The sequence below is a fragment of the Rhinolophus sinicus genome, chromosome 4, assembly GCF_057876585.1.
Source record: "Rhinolophus sinicus isolate RSI-liver-muscle chromosome 4, RSI-T2T, whole genome shotgun sequence".
In the NCBI taxonomy this organism is placed as follows: domain Eukaryota; kingdom Metazoa; phylum Chordata; class Mammalia; order Chiroptera; family Rhinolophidae; genus Rhinolophus; species Rhinolophus sinicus.
Genome location: NC_142504.1, coordinates 4,517,943 through 4,537,727, shown reverse-complemented (window position 1 = coordinate 4,537,727; position 19,785 = coordinate 4,517,943).

Below are 19,785 nucleotides of genomic sequence, written 5' to 3'. Positions count from 1 at the left end.
ATGTAGCATCCTGTTTCTTCATGTGGCTGTTTCTCTTAGGTGCTTAGGCTCCTGGACCAAGTGGACTTGAGCTTCACAATGCAGTAAAAGTTAAGTCAACTCAGTTGCAACAAAGCAGACTTTTGTGACTGTCTGAACCTTGAGCTCAGCCTTAGTTAGTTCCTGGTTCATTTTGTCGCAGTCCTGCTCTTCTCATTGGGAAAGACAAGAAATCCGATACAAGAAAGTTCAATCTTTTCTTTTGCCTAGGTGGTTATCCTTTGAAAAAGTCAGTCTCATTTCCAAGAATCACCATTTCCTCTGGGTGTAGAGAAGACTGTAGTTTCTGAGACTCTCCTGTCTCCCTTTAGGTTTTGACAGACACCCTGGTTTGTTTTGAGTCCCCAGTATACTTAAGAAAAGGAGAAAAGAGAGATTGAAGTGATTCTGTTAAGGCCACAGAAACTAAGTCCTGGGAGTCACTAGCGTTGGTCCTGCAGCCCTCCAGTGGGTGTGACATACAAATTCCAGTGTTAATGACTGATTTGCAATGTTCATAATTTATAATGTCCCAACTGCATTGCATGCATGGGGCAGATATTAAAAACTCCCTTTAAATGGAGTGAAAACTAATTGAGATATTCAAAATGACCATAACATGTTACACTAGTGACCATTTCTTCCTCTGTAGAAGTTCTTAGATATTGTAAACATTCAGACAACAACTGGTGGTGTTTCCCCCCAAACCACAGACTCCTTCTTTTCTGGAACATCATGAGGGACTAATGTCCAAGGAATAATCTTTAGGAAACACTGTTTTCAGAACGCATGGCCTTAAACAATGAATTCAAATGAATACAATGCAAAAGTGTTTCTCTAAGTATATTTTTCAAGAAATGAGAGAAAATCTCCAAGTGAAATAGTCACAGAGAGACATAAAACAAAACATTGGGATAACTGTAAAAACTCACTGAAAATATCTCTTTCCCTTGTGATCCTCTAGACAACTTAATTTATACAGGTACCAATTTTATGTGAAATCCTTCCTCTACTATCACAAACTCTATCTTTCTGTTCTGAGTTAAGATGAAAAGTAGAATATTATTGGATGATGGAAAACTGAACTGCTCAAGCTACCTCCATCCACCACACTAAATCCTTTAAAATACTAAGTAAAATACCTGAAGGCATATTTTCAATGATAAAAATAGAAGCACAACATAAAAATCCCATTTCAGGAAGTGAAATCGAGAACGCAGAGAATGTCAGATGGACACATAGCCCACTCCCCCTTAGCTTGCCTCTATACAGGTGTTCTCAAATTGAATTATCACCGTCTCTTGGAGTATGAGTTTATAATCTTGAAGTACTTAAAGACTTTTAATTTGTTCTTCCTACTTTATTTCATTTTTTTCAATGAACATGCATTTTGTATAATCATATGTAGAGTGTATTTCTTGGAAACATCATATAAAATGTGTGTTACGACAATTTTATATATCTTGGTTAGGTACTGTGTCATATGCCAAAAAGTAAATCATAGCTCTCTGTGTGGTGGGGATATGGTTGAATTTTTTAAAAATGTTTTTGTCATTTTGTCGTATTTTATACATTTGTTCATCTTAATTTTTTAACAGAAAAACGTATGTTAGTTTTTAAACATATTAGTATCCTTGTGTGGATGGGCTGTGAAGCTCAGATTGCTAGGGTTTGAATCTTGGCTTCTCCACTTCTTCCGTGTGGCATCTTGGGCAAGTTATTATAGTTAAACCTTCTGTATCTTAGTTTTAACATCTGTAAAATAAGGCAAAATACTAGAACGTACTTCCATGGTCTGGGGCATGGGGTAATGAATCAGTACGTTAAATGTACCTGGAACGTGGTCAGTACTCTGAAAATGTTAGTTATGACAAGGATTAGTATTTTTAAATTGGCAAAGTGTTTTTGTGGCACACTTGGACGTCTGCCCTGGATGGAAGGACTTTTCCATCCTGGAGGGTCCTAAACCCTAAGAAAGACTGGGCCTGGGAGTTCTGATTCTGTTTGGACTTCGCTCCTTTGTCTGCCTTTGTAGGACACATGCTTTTTAAAAAAGTGCTTTTGGAAGACAAAGTTTTTCTCTAGTCAACTGCCCTATGTTGTGATACATCACCTACTGTCTGGGAATACCAATATATGAATGGGTACTGTATACGGGCACTCTATGTGAATGACAACCATCAAAATTTACAGTTACCATAATCCCAACCTCGTGAGAGCACCTGGACACTTCCTTGCTTCGGATCTTAACTTGGGAATGACTTCCTGCAGAAAACCACCCCTGACTCCCCAAGGTTGGAGCGGGTGCCCTTCCGTCTGGCCCCACAGGTTCGTGAGGAAGCACAATTCAGTGCATTGCAATTGCCTGCTTCATATCTGTACCTCTGTCTGACTGTAAGGCCCGAGGGGGCTGCTCAGGATTCTTGGTCCCTACTGGGTGGCACCTAGCATTGTGTACACAATCATATTTGTTACATAAGTGGTCCCGAGGCTACTACTCAGTTTTTCAGGGGACAGACTTTTAGCTCTGCCCCAGTGGTTACATATTCGTGCGCCGTAGCCCCTCTCTGTTACCTGGGTCCAGAGCAGCGGTTCTCACAGCGGTCTCCACCCAGCACTCACACCACCTGGGAACTTGATAAAAGTGCAGATTTTCAGTCTGCACCCCACACCTGCTGAATCAGAAACCCTGGGGGTGGGGCCTGGACAGTCGGCATTTTAACGAGTTCTGCAGGGGATTCTGACCCACTTTATGCTATAAGGAGTCTGATTCCGCAGGTCTGCTTGGGGCCCTGACCGAGTGAACTGCCAGGGATGGACCACTGTGCCCACCAGAGGGAAGCAAAGGGCAGCAGATGTCCTTAAACTCAGGCTGAGCAGACAAGGGAACACCCAGCGGCTGTGGCCAAGGATGTCCCAGGCCAAGTGCAAAGGCAGCTCTCAGAGGGGAGGTGATAACCAGGGTGGGGCCCGATTACTCATGGGTGTTGGGTCACGCTGGGGACGCAGGGTGTGGGTGCACCAATGCAAGCACAAGTCTGAATGAAAAAAATGGAGCTGAAGAGTAGACCAAATTTGACGGAAATGTCAGCTAATCAAGCAAAGCACAGTGATGATAGACGGACGTACTTGGGACCCAAGTCAGCGCTTCAGTCTCCTCTTAGGGGTCACCTTACAAGACTCACAAACCCGGTGGTAGGACTTGTGTTTCCAATTCTTAAATTTACAGCTAATATGGGAGCAGGGTTTTGCAGTACTGTTCCGTCTCCCGTTCGTTCTCTGTCACCGAGTCCTTTATTTGTCCCTTAGTTTTTCAGCACTAAGAATTGTGAAGGTTCTGAACAATGAAGAGCGAAATCTGAAATGCTGCATTCTGTCCCTTAACAGGTCACTTCTCTAAGCCAGGGTACTCACGCTTTTTTTACTGTCACGCTTATCAAATGATGTATCTATGTGGAAATCCTAAACTGTGCACACTCCAGATTGATCTATTTTTACTAGGGCTTCAGTGACTAGATTTTGTGGGCCTCCATCCCCAAGATGGGACCATCGGTTCTCTGGAAAGTTTCGTTTACTTTATGAAAGGTGGTGTGGTTATAAGAATGGGCCTGGCCTTTGGAATATCATAGGTGGGTTCAACCCTAGGCTGGTTAGTTACTTCTATTATCTACATGCTTCTGGGCTGAGTAGTGGCTTATCCCCGATAGCCTCTAGAATACAGTTGAGATTCTACACCTACCCCCAGGATTAAGAGAAACAATGAGCATCGTAGAAAATGTGTGTCATTCCTTTGTTCAGAATCCACCGGTGACTTCCCGTCTCAGATAGAGTGAAAGCCAAAGTCCTGACAATATCCTGGAAGGCCACACTCTTCCCCAACTTGGCCCTGTCCCTCCCCTTACTGAGTTGGAAACTTCCATACCACCTTCTGTAAAATTCCAACCCTCCCCACATTGCCTACCTTCTTTCTTGCCTTATTTTCTGCCTTGAGCGTCTTATTATCAAAGACATTTATTTCTCTTATTCATCTTGTTTATTTTCTCGTTCCTTCACTACAAGGTCTGTGAGGTTACGAATTTTGTGTCTTTTGCTCACTGTTCCAGCCCCAGGGCCCAGAATGCTGCTTCGCATGTGGTAGGTATCACTCTGTTGAACGAAAGAATGAAATGCAGTCCTTATGAGTCCAGACTAGAGCTCTGCTGACTGGAATAACAATTAAGGTTTACACAGCTCTTTGCATTGATGGGTGTGGCCCATGTACCATCTTGTTTTAGCCAAGGGCAGATGTGCAGTCATTTTTGTACCGCTGTGGGCAGATTCGGTGTGTATTGTTTTTCCCGAGAACCTTCCTAGCGATGCCCAGGTTGCTCTGATGGGAGGAACATGTTTGAATGTTCAGGTATAACTTGCAATGGTTTCTGGTGTCTTAACTTTACTGCAGAGCAGGGTGGGGCCCGCTGGGCTGTCTGTGTGGACCAATGACAGGCACCCCAAAGGATTTGGGAACAGGCATTCACTTGAGGCTGGGTGCATGAGCCTTATTGCAAATCCCTAACTCTGCACCATCAATGTGGCATCAGGAACATGTAACCAGTGAAGTATTAATGTAAATGCCCTGGACCCCGCTCATCTGAAATCCTGTTACTCACGAACCTCTACTCAGCACCAACCATTTGATGTGGGCTTGGAAACCCCAGCTTCCCCTTGGCCTGGACGCCATTGCATTCACTGAGGATCTGTAACACCCACTACACGGAGGGGAGGGCAGCGCCCGGCGGCTCTGCTAAGAAGCACAGTTCTCAGGCCACGAAGATGGTAAAGGTCATCTTCAACTGGTAGAAGCAACTATGCATTGGTTTTGCTTTGACTCGGAGAGGTTTGTCTAACTGAAATATCCCCAAATAGCTGGCTCGCTTTGATCTCCAACATTGTGAAAAGGCAAAGCAAACTACCAAAGCCAGACAGGCTTCCTACCTCTGAACCTGCTGGCGAATACCATGTTAGAAACTCAAAATTCATCATGTGCTGTGGAAAGTTGTGCAAGATCCCTCAATTAGACTTCCCTTGCCAGGAGTTCTTTCCTGAGAATTCTTCCCCAAATTTCCATTGCTCATCACCGTTGCAGAGTCCCACGCTTTGATGGGCCGCTGGCGGGTTGCCACAAATGCACCCTGGGCTACCTCTAACACAGCTGCCCCTGCCAAGGCCGCGCTCCCGCTGCCTCCGCGGAAAGGCCCGTGTCTGGGCGCGGCAGCTCTGTGAGCCACCACTGCTCGCACCTGGGTTTCATCGGTGAACAGAGGAGGTGAAGACCCTTCATGCAGGCCAGATTCTAGCTAATTAGAAATTCTGACTTTTTTTTTCTTCCCTTCTAAAAAATATATATATACCAGGCAAAGAGGCTGCTTAGTGCTGTGTGCATGCTCCATTCAATACCTCTGTTTGAGGACCCACTTTGTGCCAGGCAAGGTGTCAACCGCTGGAGTGTAAGAGGCACAGTCCCTGCCCCTTGGGGTTTACAGTCCAGCAGAGGGACAATCCAGAAACCTCCCAAGGACAATGTCAGCTTCCAGAAGTTCCATCTGTGATAAGCGGTATGAGACTTTATAACCGAGAGGCTTGACCGCCCTGAGGGGTCCGAGATGTGAGAACTGAAGCGGGGCGCTGAGCAGGAGGAGGAGGAGATAACTGGGAACAGAAACGAGGGACGACGCAGGGTGCGGATGCAAAGCCTCTGGCCGAAGGCAGCACAGTGAGCGTGGGGACCGCAGGACGGGCCACTGTGCCTTTTCTTCTTCCAGCAGAAGATTTTTGAATTTCATCCACACGGTGTGGGTGGCGCAGGGGTGGGAGCAGAAGTGCGTAAGGAGAGTTGGGTTCTGAAGTGACTAAAGCGCATTAATACAAGTAAACCAGTTCTGAGACTCTGCCTGCTGTCAAACCATTGTCTTTCAGCTTCAAACTCACCCATCTACGCTCTGTACTTGGGTGACTTTTGGGCAACGTGCAAACTGTTTCTCCTTTGCCAGTTGGTCCTGCTAGGTCCTGCCACTAAGGGGCACAGAAGGGAAACTGGAGGCAGGAGGACGGCTGAAGGGACTCACTTGCCCTGCCTGACAGTGGTACCCAAGCAATGACACTGTGCCCAGTGGCAGCAGTTGGCACCAACCCTCTTCTTCCAGCCTTCCCAGACGCAGCGCCACCGTAGCCCCTCAGAAATCTCAGCCCACCAACCTGGGACGTCTGAGCCCCAGCTCAGGGTTGGCTGAGCGAGCGCGAAGGCAGGAGCTCCGCGGGGGGCCAGACGTCCAACCAAGGTTTTCAGCCCTCCCTGCACGTGACTATCCTGGGGGCTCTGGAAACTCCCAACGCCCCGACTTCTCATGGCCCAGAACCAGACTTCGGGGCTGGGATGTCCGATGACTCAACTGCCCCGGACTGAGAGCTGGTCTCATTGCAAATCAGAGGTAGTCTCACTGACACCAGGAGAGATGCTCTCATTGAAACCAGGAGAGATGGTTGGTCTCATTGCAACCAAGAGGAGAGATATTTTGAGAAGGTAGCAGTAGTCATCTGTGTCAATTGCTTCCAAGAGATCAAAGGAACAAGAAAACCAAAGTGACCACAGGCCATAATGAAATGTGGTGCACTGGTGACCTTGACAAGAGCCACTGCAGTGCAGTGGGAAAATGGGGACAGAAGCTTGACTGGGGATGCTTGCAGAGAAAATACGAGAGAAGGAAGCAGAAATGTCAGTGTTCAATGTCACTAGCAAGGCGTTTGCATGAAAGGATTGCATGAAAATGGAGCAAACGCTGATGTGGAATCAAAGAAGGTTAATTTCTTTCTTTGTTTTTTTTTTGCTTGTGTTTTGTTTGTTTACTTTAGGATTGAGATACCAGTCTCTAGACTGGGACAATCTAGTGGAGAGAGGGGAAAAAAGTAGATGACGAACGAGAGAATAATGGCAGAAGAAAATGGAATGGATGTGCAATAATCTGAAATTATTTAAAAATTCACATTTTTCCTTTTGATTTATTGATTACTCACCAATTGCTTGTTAATAAAAATATTGCACCCAGAATCCTCTCATCACTCATCTACGAGGATTCACTGAACAGAAAACTATGCTGGCACCCCTACTGCCCAGAGCAGTGCCCAGAGTTGGTGGTAACTGTGACTTCTTCCACTCATGTCACCCGCATTGGCCTAGATCCAAGGCAATATAACTTCTGGTGTTCAGGAAGGTGGGTTGGCAGAGAATGGAGTGGGCTGTGCTTCCATCCAAGGATGCATCATCACGAACGGCACTTGTACCCAGGGACAGGAGACTGAATGCTGGGCAGGGCAGGCTTGCAGAATGACAGGCTGCCTCGGAATCAGTAATGGTGTCAGGGAAGCTGGCAAAGGGAGGCCCGGGACAATCCCATGGCATTCAGCACGCTCCAGCTGGGAAATGAAAAGATAAACACAAAGAGAGCCAGGGAGATGCCACCTGACCTGGTCTGCCTGGTCTCCGGTCATGGGGAAGGAGGCTACGAGCATAGGAAAGACTTCATCCCCCCACCCTGTCTGAGACTCAGGGTGACCATTTTCTAAACTGGATAACTTCTGCAAGTCAAAAGGGGGTACTCTTATTAATTATGTAGGCACAAGGGGTGCCGTCCGGCCCATGGGGACAAATGGTCACCCTACTGAGACTGTGTCCGATGGATTCCCTCAGTTCAAAATCTCCAATAGAAACAAGCCAGTCTGGACCTGTCAAAAGGAAGCAGGAAACCAAAGTACAGGGAGGGGTTCAAATGATGATCTGATCTAGGAAAATTCATCTCCAAGAAAGAGGGAGAAAATTCTGAAACATACCTGCTTGGAGCCTTCAAAAAGATGCAGAAAAATGAGATTCCATGAAATGAATCGAAACCAGGAGCACACAGGCCGACCAAAGCAGATATGGGCAGGGAGCTGGATGCTGTGAGCCTCTCCGGCAGGAAGGGCTGCTTCCTGCTTGGCTGGCATCGAGCTGAAAGTGGACACTCCACTGTTCAGCACCATTTTACTTCCTATAAACATGGCTACATGTTCCCTGCAACAGTGCTTCAGGGCATGAGCTTTCCAATTTTATATCCAACATCTGTGGCTACACGGCCACCGGAATGGGTGACAGGTGGGGTCACAGACACAGGGACAAAAACCAGAGCAGGGCTGGAAGGAAGGTGCATCCGACCAGGAACTGCCGGGCTGGGCTGCCTCCTGAGGCGCTGGGCTCAGCAGGGTTCTGAGACGCTCTAATTTCTGCCTGCTCCAGAATCCTCTTCCTAGAGAGGGTCTCTGATGAAAATGATCCATAAACAAAATAGGAAAAGGCTGTCTTAAGATAATTAAGGTGAAGATGACGTTTCAAAAATGAATAAAGATATAGCTTGAGAAAGGAATACGGGCTTTGCTTTTTTCTGTAAGTCATTAGCTCTCATTCAAGGAGCCCTACTTTCAAAGACTGCAATAGATAATTAAGAGGGCAGGTATTTGCTGTTACCAATAATGGAAACAGTTATAATATTAATAAAACACTATATACTGAGCACCACTTCTGGGCCAAATACGGTATGAAGCACTCTACTTTTGTTGCCCTATTGCTGACAACCAAGGTTAAGAGGACGGAACAGCTCTGTGAAAAATGAGTTGACATTTTGTCACCTGCCAGTGAAAGGCAGAGCTGGTCTGAATCCATGTCCCGCCAACCCACATGTCCGGTCAGCCACCATGGCAGACTGCCTAAAGCGTTCTTAGCTCAGACCAGCATCTGAGCAGAGCTTCTTGGGGTCTGCAGTCTGAAGAAGCCCCCACTCACACACTGGCTGTAAGTCTGCATAGAGAACTCCTGTGAGCACGCAGTAGACAAGGCAGGCCATGTGAGGAGTTCCTAACTGGGGCCCTAATTGTTCCTAGTGGGATGTTACAACTCCAAAAGCAACCTGTTCTTTATGTCAACAAATCAGAATATTATTCACAGTAATTCACCTAGTGCATATCCATTACTAGCTGGATTTCTGCAGAGAAAGGTCATTTCACAAGGCTTTATTTTTCGTAAATGCACATTGTTTTCTAGGAGCCCATCTCTAATGTTAAGACAGTTTTAGGCAGCTGCTAGGCAGCGGGTTCAAGGAAATCTCTAATGCAGAGGGAGAGCAGAACGTTTAGTGTAAATAAACTAAGTACAGTTTTCAAATTCTGCATGGAAAACGGCCTTTTCCTGCTTACACGGAACAAGCAGACGAGTATACACCATGAATAGCCACTTCGCCTATTGGCGAGAGCCAAGAGCCAAGATGTGAAGCTCCAGTCCATGGAATGTATACAAGCTCTGGCTCTGTGCGTGTAATTCAGTCAAGGTATAGCCATCTGACTGCAATCTACGCCCCCAGAAGTGTGTTTACACAGAGAACTGTACGGAATGGTAGGGGTCACTCAGCAGTTCAGCCTTTCCTTGCTTTGGTAGTGGGAGGCAGTGGGAGCCGCCGTTCTCACGAGCAGAAGTATGGCAATCCTCACCGGGATCGGACAGACTAGAAGCAGATGTGGCACAAGCCCCCCACGCAGCCTCTGCAAGCCGGCTCCACTGGCGACTGGTGGTGCATCTACAGTCGGGATTTCCTGAGCTAACAAGACAGGAAGGCAAAATAAATAGGCATGTTTCTTTCAACATGTTAAACAAAAGTGAGTAACTTGATGGGGTGGCTGAAAGTCAAGGTCGCTCGCTTTGGAAAACGTGGCTTTTTAAAGGGAAGGTGAATTTGAACATCTGGAAATATTTTCGAACGTAAATCACTTCATAACTGAAACATTAAATGGCAATTTTTTTGGCAAGTGGTGTATCAGCATTACTTAGAAATGAACTCTTGGCACACCATGAACTTAATGCTCCCCTTATGAGATCAGCACATAATTTGCTGTATTCTTAGAATTATTTTGCTTGAACTATTTCAAGAGCCTTGCCTAGCAGGAAATGAGTTCAGGGTGAAATTCAGATGACAGGCGCTGCAATTACTCATAGTAGGCTTATCAATCGATATTCATGTATCATTACTTGAGTCATGAAATTTTTCAGGAAATTGTATTTACATACGTGGTTAAGAATCTTATTCCCACAAAACCACAAAGTCAAAATCTGTGAAAACCCATAGTGGATGGTAGTAGAGAAGTAGAAAACACTGAAATAGAATTAAACAGATTTTTATTTGAAAAAAATAGAAGAACTGTGCTGTGTTAAGACCTCATAGGATGGGAACCTCCTCTTCGCAGCAAAAACTATGTTTCTTTTTGAACTTTCATTATGTTTCTGTAAATCTCTGTCTATGTAGAAAGTGTGATTTCTAGTCATTCTGCACATATGTGACAGAAGGCACAACGTGTGTGTGTGTGTGTTTCCGTTTTGTGAAATGCTTTAGGCAGCACAAAAAATTAGTGGTATATTCACAGTGCCCAAGACATGTAAACAACGGAAGTGTCCTTCCGTGGATGACTGGCTAAAGAAGATGTGGTATGTATGCACAATGGAGTACTACTCTGCCATAAGAAAAGATGAAAGAGTGTCATTTGCAACAACATGGATGGATCTTGAGAATATCGTGCTAAATGAAATAAGTCAGATGGAAAAAGTCAAGAACCGTATGATTTCACTCATGTGTGGGATATAAAACTGAAAGCAACACACAAACAAGACAAACAAACAAATAAAAACTCAGACACAGACAACAGTATGGCGGTTACCAGAAGGAAAGGGGTGGAGAAGGTAGAAAACAATAGAGGGGGTCAAATATATGGTGATGGAAGGAGACTTGATTTTGGGTGGTGAAGACACAATGTAATATACAGGTGATGTATTATAGAAATGTACGTTTGAAACCGATACAATTCTATTAACCAATGTCACCTCAATAAATTTAATTTAAAAAATCAGTGGTGTAGCAAAACCTTTTGTGTACGTGTGTGTGTGTGTGTGTGTGTGTGTGTGTGTGTAAAGAGGAAAAAATAATGAGATATCATGAACAAACTGTTACTGACGAGAATAACAATGATAAACAGTAAACTATATTAACATAAGTATACCCGTGAAAGGGTAGTGATAAATGAACCAAGGGACCTGGAAGAGGTACTGAAACAAATTTTATTAACTTTATGTTGTTTGTGTATTTTATTTTATTAATAGCCCTTTAGAAGACCTCAGGGATACTCTTTAGACTAAAATGTATTCTGGGATTTCCTGTGAAAAAGAACTCTGATTAACAAGAATTATATGTGTTTTCCTGTGTGTGTAGGAGCATTTCTCCAATGATTCATTTTGTTGTTTTGCCAGCCTCAGTTTGAATTGGTAAGAAAATATTTAAGATGGATACAATCTCATTTTCTTAGGAAGAAGGAAATGTTTCCCCAAACTTGGAAATATTCATTAGGCTTGTGTAAGGAAGTGAAATAATCTTTTACCACGTGTGTAGCCCAGCAAGACACAAAATGACAGTCTGTTCTTAGGAAAAGGTGGCAGGTGGGGTTCCTATATCACCTCTGAGGAAACAGCTCACTTTCCAAACCACCTGTTTCCGTGCCCACCCCCCCAAGCAGAATACCCAATAGTAAGAACGTTAGCTAGCTCCAATCACACACATGATGATCTAACATTAGAGAACACCGTAATTTCATTAAAAGAGTCTTTACCCTAAAATTCAGATATTATAGCGATGCCGTCAGTGTGTTTGCTCCTATGCTAGCTGGGAGTCCAGAGTTTGCCCATATATTCAGAGGAAGTTCGTCAAGCAGTGGTTTTTCTTCATGAAGTTTCCATATTTATCCCAAACATCTTTAAAACTGAGACAAGAATCTACCATAATATGAAAGAGAAAAATGATTTTGATACAGTCTCGCTAAATCGTAGTGTTGTATCTAATTTGGTGGTTCACAAACCTCAGTGTGCATCAGAATTCCATGGAGGGTTTGGTAAAATGCAACTTGCTGGGCCCCACACTTAGTGTTTCCGATTCGGTGGGTGGGTGAGGGGGCCCCAAGAATCTGCATTTCCTACAAACTCCCAGGACCTGCTGGATGAGCTTATCTGGACACCAGGTTCTGAGAGCCACTAGGCTAATTTAATTCTCTTTTTAGCCTCTGAAAGGGAATGGAATAGTAAGTATCAGTGATCAAAATGTTATCTGTTTCACTTGGGTTGACTTCTCTGTCTAGATATCAGCTAATCCCTTGAAAATCTTTGTTAACAAAAATATTAACTAGCAGTGCTCCAAATTTATGAAGTGCTGTATCTGTCTCCTGGAATCTCCAGAGTTGGGCTGAGGAAAAAGAACTGGCCATATTGTGTTTCCCCCAAAATAAGACCTAGCCGGACAATCAGCTCTAATGAGTCTTTTGGAGCAAAAATTAATATAAGACCCGGTCTTATACTAGAGTAAAATAAGACCGGGTCTTATATTAATTTTTGCTCCAAAAGATGCATTAGAACTGATAAGACCTTGGGGGAAACAAGGTGTTACTTAACCCCCACCACCCCAAACACACACTTTATATATTGAACACATATGGCTTAAAGGGTATTGGGAATGAAACTATGAAACAGTAAATAAAACAGTAATACCTCCAAACTACTACAGTGGGGGAGAATTTAATGTCAGTGAGGGAGAATTTAATGTCACTATCCAGAAAATATTATGACAGTCTTGTTTTGAGAACTCTATTTCCAAATCAGATTTACTCAAAGCAGATTAAAACGTCCGCCCACCCCACCCCTCACACCCCGTCAGTATGATGGAGAACATACATGGAGAAAAAATGCCGTTGGATTCCAGGCACAGACATCGCTTACTGCAGACACAGGGCCACCCCATCCGAGAGGAATACATCGCCGGCTGTAGGCACACAAAGCCTTCTGGTAATATTATCGACAGAGGCTACTCTAAATGGATATTAGAGGAAGGGCATATGCAAAGACTAAGGACTTTCTACAGGTATTTACAAAAATTGCCCGTTTTCTCACTAAGTTGAGTTGAAACAAACCAACCAAGCCCCCAGGTTATAGTCTCTGGGCTGCTGGGATCCTTGCAGCCCTTGGAACCACAGCTTGGGAGACGGGAGCAGGCATTGCCGACCTGCAGCAACCCTCACAGAAGGCCGGGGTGTGCTGCACACATATCATCACCCAGTGCCAACAACAAACGCTGTCAGGAAAGCAGAATAGCCTGGGCAGTGTCAAGAAAAAAGGCCAAATTGAGATGAGCAAATGGCTCTTTACTGTGGATGTTTGTGGGATGTGTACCCTTGTCTCTTTGTCAAAGGAAAGAATCTACAAACGTAAGATAGGAAACGTAAAGTCTGTTGCGTACACGAGAAAGCCTGTTTAGGTTGTGAGATACTGTGATATCCAAGCCCCAGAAGGCGTTTATTAGGAATGCTCAGTGCTGAGACAGGCACGTCTCTGGAGTGACCATGTACCTAGGGGACGTTCATCTGGGTAAGTGACAGAGAGAGAATGGGCTTTCCGGGGCAAACACCACACCCAGGGGCAGGCGGCAGCCAGTTCACAATTGTTAAATAGGCAGGAATTGTGTGAGCTGCCTGTTACAGTTTTCATAGCTTGAAATCAGCCATGGTGGGAGTCTCCACACCACAGAAAGCAGCAAACGCTACAAATCAGAGCCTTTTCTTTTCTTTCTTTCTTTCCTTCCCTTCACTTCCCGTCCCTTTCTTTTCTTTTTTTTCTTTTCATTCACAAAGCCTATGTTTCGACATGAACCTTAGCGGTGACTCTGTGATCTTTCTCCCTTGGAAAGACATGAACAGCAATAAATTTAAGTTAACAATTGGGAGCAATTTGGCCGTGGAAAAGATAGCTTGCCTTTTGTCTTGTGGCAAGAACTACAAGTACACCGTTTGGTATTTTTTTCACTTACTGTATAAGACTAGATTTATGTATCCATTTTAATTAATTCTACTAGTGTTTCTTTCCACAATGCTTTGTGATAAGACAGATATAACCATTACCATATTTAAAATAGTGTATTTTCACTTAATGATTCTCAACCACATTAAAAAAAAAGCCCGTTTACGCCACTGCCTCAAACTGCAGGGAAGGCATGCAGAAATTAGAGAACTATTACAGGACGATCACACTTCACAGGGGGCCGGCGGGGAGGGGAGCGAAAGGGACCACGTGAAGCCCAGCATCCTCAATTCACCTGATGCACGAGAGACCACACCGTGAGGATTCCGGAAAGGTGCTTGGGAACGGGTCCCCATCTACGGAGCCGAGGAGTTAAACCTCACAGTTGAACTGGATTATGAAATTGGATTATGAAAGATCCGCATTCTACATATTTTTACAGGTTATTATTTCAGAATAATGGTAATAATTTCAGCATAAGGATTAACTAGCCAACGTCTGGTTTTTTATTATTCAGAAAAACTTTCCACAAATCCTCCCTGTGCTTTCAAAGGTACACGAACGGAGAAGGAACAGAAAAGCAGCAGGGCAGAAAACCTCCGACTTGTATTAGAAGAGAAAGTCTGGCAGCCACCGTGCAGGAAGTCCCTTTCCTGCCAGTTCGGACTCAGCAGGGAGCAGGAGGGCACCCGCCGGATATACCATTCCCAAAAGCCAGGTCGGGTAATGAGGGGAAGCGGGGCCCAGTCGGGAAGTTCTCAGCAGAGATGTGAGTCAGTGCGACATGAAGGAAACACGTGCCTTCTGACTCACCTGCCGTGCGCTAAGGCACGCTAAGTGCAAGGGTGGGTTTAAGACACGGAGAAAATGGGGACCAGACAGCCAGGTAGGAGTTCCCCCACTTGTCTCGTGCGTTATCCTGCTCAGGTAGACTTAGGCTTCAGAGAGCCAATAGCCAGAGGAAGTGGCAGCCACTAAGAAAAGGGAGCGAATAAAATGGATTTACAGACTTTGTAACATCAGGAAGAACCCAACCCTAGGCTTGAAGATGCAGATCAACAAGATACGGAATAATTATCTGAGCAAGAAAGGCTCACATCTTTGAGTGAAGGGTGTGGGGAATTGAGTTACAATCCGAGGGCAATTGCAAGAAGAATTAGGTTCATCATTCAAGTCATTTTATTCCTGGAGGAAAGCTCTACATACTGGGTAATATCTCAGAGAATGGTCTTCATTTATGGTACCAAAAAAAGAGAGTTTTGTTTAGGTATAAAGGAAAGATACAATAAGAGACTGGAGCAAAAAAGAACAAACATGAATGCAAGAGATGTAAACTCCTCAGATGTAAACTCCAAAAGGAGTTTACTTGGAGTGTGTTGTCCAAGTTCCGTGCCGGCTGCACAGGTCGCTGCTCTGCCGGCTGATAAAGGGGCTTACTCTGATCTCGAGGCGGTTGACATCCAACTGCTCCCGTATTCTGGTCTACAATAGAGCTTACTTTTCACGTCAGAGCTGCTGTTGGGTTTTATTGCCCTGCTTTTTACATGTTCTTGGTTATTTTAAAGGGAGAGTTAGAAAGGACAAATAATATGCTATTTCCTGCTCCAAAGTATTTCCAGGAAGTCCACCACAAATTCTGTTTGTTAAGAAATAATTACCAAATTCAAAAGGGCTTGGCTATGGATTTATATTCAGCACTCAGCATAACAGAGTAAATGCAAGTGGAGCTGAGTCCCAGTTTCAATGAGGACTCTCGAGTCACGCCGTCCTAACGCTCACGTGGTGTTAGGTTTATATACAGGAAGTTAGGGGAGTGTGGGGTTGGCTGGAGAGATTCATCATTTCTGTTCTGTGAGGAAACCTACCTTTTCTATATCCTCACTGCCCAACAACGGGGCTAAAAGATCAAAATTTGCAATCCCTGTCTATTATAAAGGCAGAAGGGTATCGCCTGAGATGGAGAAGAAAGTGTTAATATTGCCTTAACTCCACACGTTATTGTGGAGCACCAGTTTTGTGACAGTCACGCTGCCAGATGCTGGCGTTACATAAGTGAAAGAAGCATATTTACTCCTCTCAAGGGCCTTAGAGGCTGCTGAGGCAGATGCTCAAAATATGATTACAATATAATCTGTGTTAGTGTAACACAGCTCAGTGAGCTCAGTGAGACAGGTATGCACAGCATGATAAAGGGCAGTGCGCGCGTACCGGATACATGTCATGTGCACAGATAGGAAGGCTGTCTTCCTCAACTACCGAGTAGTCTACTGGTCAGGGACTTAGAGATGGAGAAAATGAATGATCTCATTCCGGCAACTCTGTATGATTCAGAGGGAAGGTGATAGGAGGGACTTCCAAAAGTTCACATACAAAAAGCAACCTGGGAATATGGAGAGGAACCCCACGCAGCCTGTACAACGGGGGGAGAATGTCCTGGGGATATATTTTTGTTGAGTCTTCAAGTAAGAATCGGCCAGAGAAGTGAGGGGGAAAATAGTCAGAGGGGCAAGATAACAACAACCACAAAAACGGAAGAGGTTAGGACTGGCGTGCCAAATGGGGGATGACAAGCCCTGCTGTGTCGCCAGATCATGAAATGCACGTCAGGGGTGGCAAAGCAGGCGAGGAGGGCAACTGCGCCAACCCTGGGGGCTCTGGTGACGCTTAGACTTTCTTCTCCAGGCAACGGCAAAGCATACAGTGCTCTAAGCCAGTCGCATTTTCCTTCCAAGGTCAGGGCTCAGACACCAATGTGAAGGGCAGACTTCACAGGGATGAGACTTGAGACCCAGAGATTATTTTGGAGGCTGCTGAACTAGTCTAGGTAACATATACTGAGGGTCTGGACCAGCGTAGTGAGAGTAACCATAGAAAGGAGGGGCCGACTGGAGAAATGTGTATAAAGTACAATTGGCAGGACTTACAGTGACTTGATGTGGGTAGGAAAGGAGATGGAAAAGACAAACCTCCTAGGAGTTGAGCCTGAGAACTGGTAGCAGCAGCCCTCACCACCTGGCTGCATAAAGTACAGAAGGGGCAGGGCCCAAAGAGGTGGGTGTTGATTTCATGTGAGACACCACGAGACATGCGGTGATGACATCCAGGAGAGAATTAGGGAGATCTCTCTGAGGCGTGGGGAGGGGTAGGACTAGACTTAGACATTTGAGAGTCATCAGAAATAGGTGGTATTGAATCCAGGAAGTGTTCGTGGCATCAATTAAGGGTGGAGAGGGGCTGCTTGGAGAGCCAAGAACTCAGGGTCTGAGACAGAAAATTAGGAACCCACAGGGAAGCCAGAGGAGCAAGGGTGGGGGAGGTGCAGAGGAGAGGCTGAGCCCCAGGACTAAGAGACGTGCACTGTGGAATAAGATCCTAGAGAAGGTAGGAAGGGAAATAGGTAAGGGCACAGGCTTTGCTTGTAGGAGCCTCACCGTCTGATCGCAGAAGGAAAATATGTGCAGAGGCCCATCCACTGGAAAGTAGGGAGAGGCGTTTGGAGGTCGTTGTACTTGATGTTCTCTATTTCCTGTGAGAAGCAGGATGCAAAGTAACCTGCTAAAATTGATGAGGGCTGTTGAGTAGGAGGCTTGAGAAAATTTTTAAAAAATTCTGACCAAAGACAATGAGAAGAATTAAATGTGAGGCCAGCCGAATTTTGAGAATGTGCATTTTAAGCAGCACTCTTCTGCGCTGCTCTGCCATTATTTTGCCCACATCAGTACTCAGCCATTCAGATTTGGAAACGAGAAGGCAGATGGGAGCGTGGCTAGACTCTACTGGGCAGGTGTTGAGTAAAGACAAGAGTGCTAGGGCACCAAGAGTGCTGCGGGGTGGAAGCGACATCTACAGGCTTACACTGAGAGTGGAGACCAGATCTGGGAAGCTTGGTGGACGTTAACTGGGCTCCGCACTTCAAGCAGAATTAATTTAGGACTGCTCTGGTGTGAGCAGGGATGCGATTCCCACGGAAGCCTTTCTCTACAGGTGCTGCGGTACGGGCAGGAGCTCCTGGTGGCTACCGGCTCCCAGCTCTCCGGGAAAGCAAGAAACATGGCAGGGCTCCAGCTTCCGCCCCTGTGCCAGGAGTCATGACGGGGAAGCGCTGGCCAGTACGGAGGGTTCTGGAGCAAAGGTCAATCACAGACCACATCCCAGATGAAGGACGGCGGGGGACCTGCAGACGCAATGCATGGCACCACGTCCAAAGGCAGGTAGACTGAAAAAGGAATGTCAGGTAAGGAAGACAAGACTGGAATCAGTGGATGGGGGGAGCCAGGAGAGGCCCTCTGGACCAGCACCCCTTTTGTAGAGGTCTATGACCAGGCTCTGAATGAGGAGGGACTTACAACCTGTGCTGAGCAAGTCCAGACACAGGTCAAGTGAGACTGGGAGAGCTGGTCCTCAGACCATTCCTTTCCTAATTGATTGGGTTACATCATGAGAGCCCATAACCTCCAGAATACAATACTCACCCTCCACTCCACGGATAGTATAGTACATATTACAGTACAAATGATATTGCAGGAAAGGAGAAAGGCTGCTAAAGTTAGACAAGGGCTCTGAAATCTGTGATTCGCAGTACTTTGAAGAGCCTTGGGAAGTTGTGGTCCAGCTTCGGACATGAGGAGGCATCATGTCAATTACAGAGAAGATCCAGACGGTATGTCTGAGGACCTGAGGCCAGGCAGCACGATGTCTGGAGGGACATTCAAGAGAAACCACGTTAGGCTGACTGGGATTGGTGGTGCCAGGGCTTGGGGCTTTTGTTTGAGTAGAAGAACTGGAGCCACAACTGGTAGGGAGTGAAGGATTCTGGGTAGTGGACCTGGAGAGTTGTATTTGAATTATGATGCGGCAAGACAGACGGAGAAATGGCAGCACGGGTGCTCTTTATGTGCCCCAGGGATAAACTCCACTGGCATCGGGGCAGAGAGACATTAAGTGACTTGACCTGAGGAAAAATGAGGGTGTTGATCAGTAAACAAGGTTCAAGGGGCAGAAGGTCCTACTGGTAAATGGTTCAGAAAAGACTGGAAAAGTGGATAAAAAGTAAGTGAAATGGTTCAGCAGGCCCAGTGCCTTGGTAGAGAATTCCGCCACAACTACTATCAGAAAAGGGTCATGTCATACAAAGTGAGTAGATTGGATATTAAATTAGTAATTATTTCATAGGAAATTATAGAAAATGGCAAAATCCAAGGCAAAAGCTGGTTCCTTGAAATTTGTCAAGGGGTTCTAAGAAAAAAATCAATTAGAATAATGGAAAACAATGCATGGAAACAAAATTGTTTTAAAAAATGTGCAAAAACAGAAAGTTTGAATGTTAAGACCCACCGTGTATCTTCAACTACTTAAATCTTTTTGGTCAATGGTGTTTATGTATTAGGTAGAATGAGGTAAAGGTATGATAGGACATGACAAGAATTAGAACCAAAAGGCTCTTGCCTCCATATTGTTACAGTTAGTTCTTCACGGGCTGAGTTTATTGGAAATATTTTCTTCCTTCATTGTTATTTGACTTCCACCTCTTCAAGTTATGCAATTTTTCCATAGTTGATTCATAGCTAAAAACTAGCTAATACTTATTTCATTACTTTTATCTATGATTGTTTTTCTTTTATCTGGAGTTATCTCCCGAATACTAAGTTGCCTGAAACATAAACAATTCCATTCCACATTGCCCCCCAAAAATGCTCTGAAGAGGTAATGAACGTGTTCAACCAGACAGAACCTAACCAAGAATGTGAAACGTCTTCTAGCTATTTATCCTATATTACCGTAATTTAATTCAAGCCAGTTCATGTTTTATCAGCGATGGTTACACAACA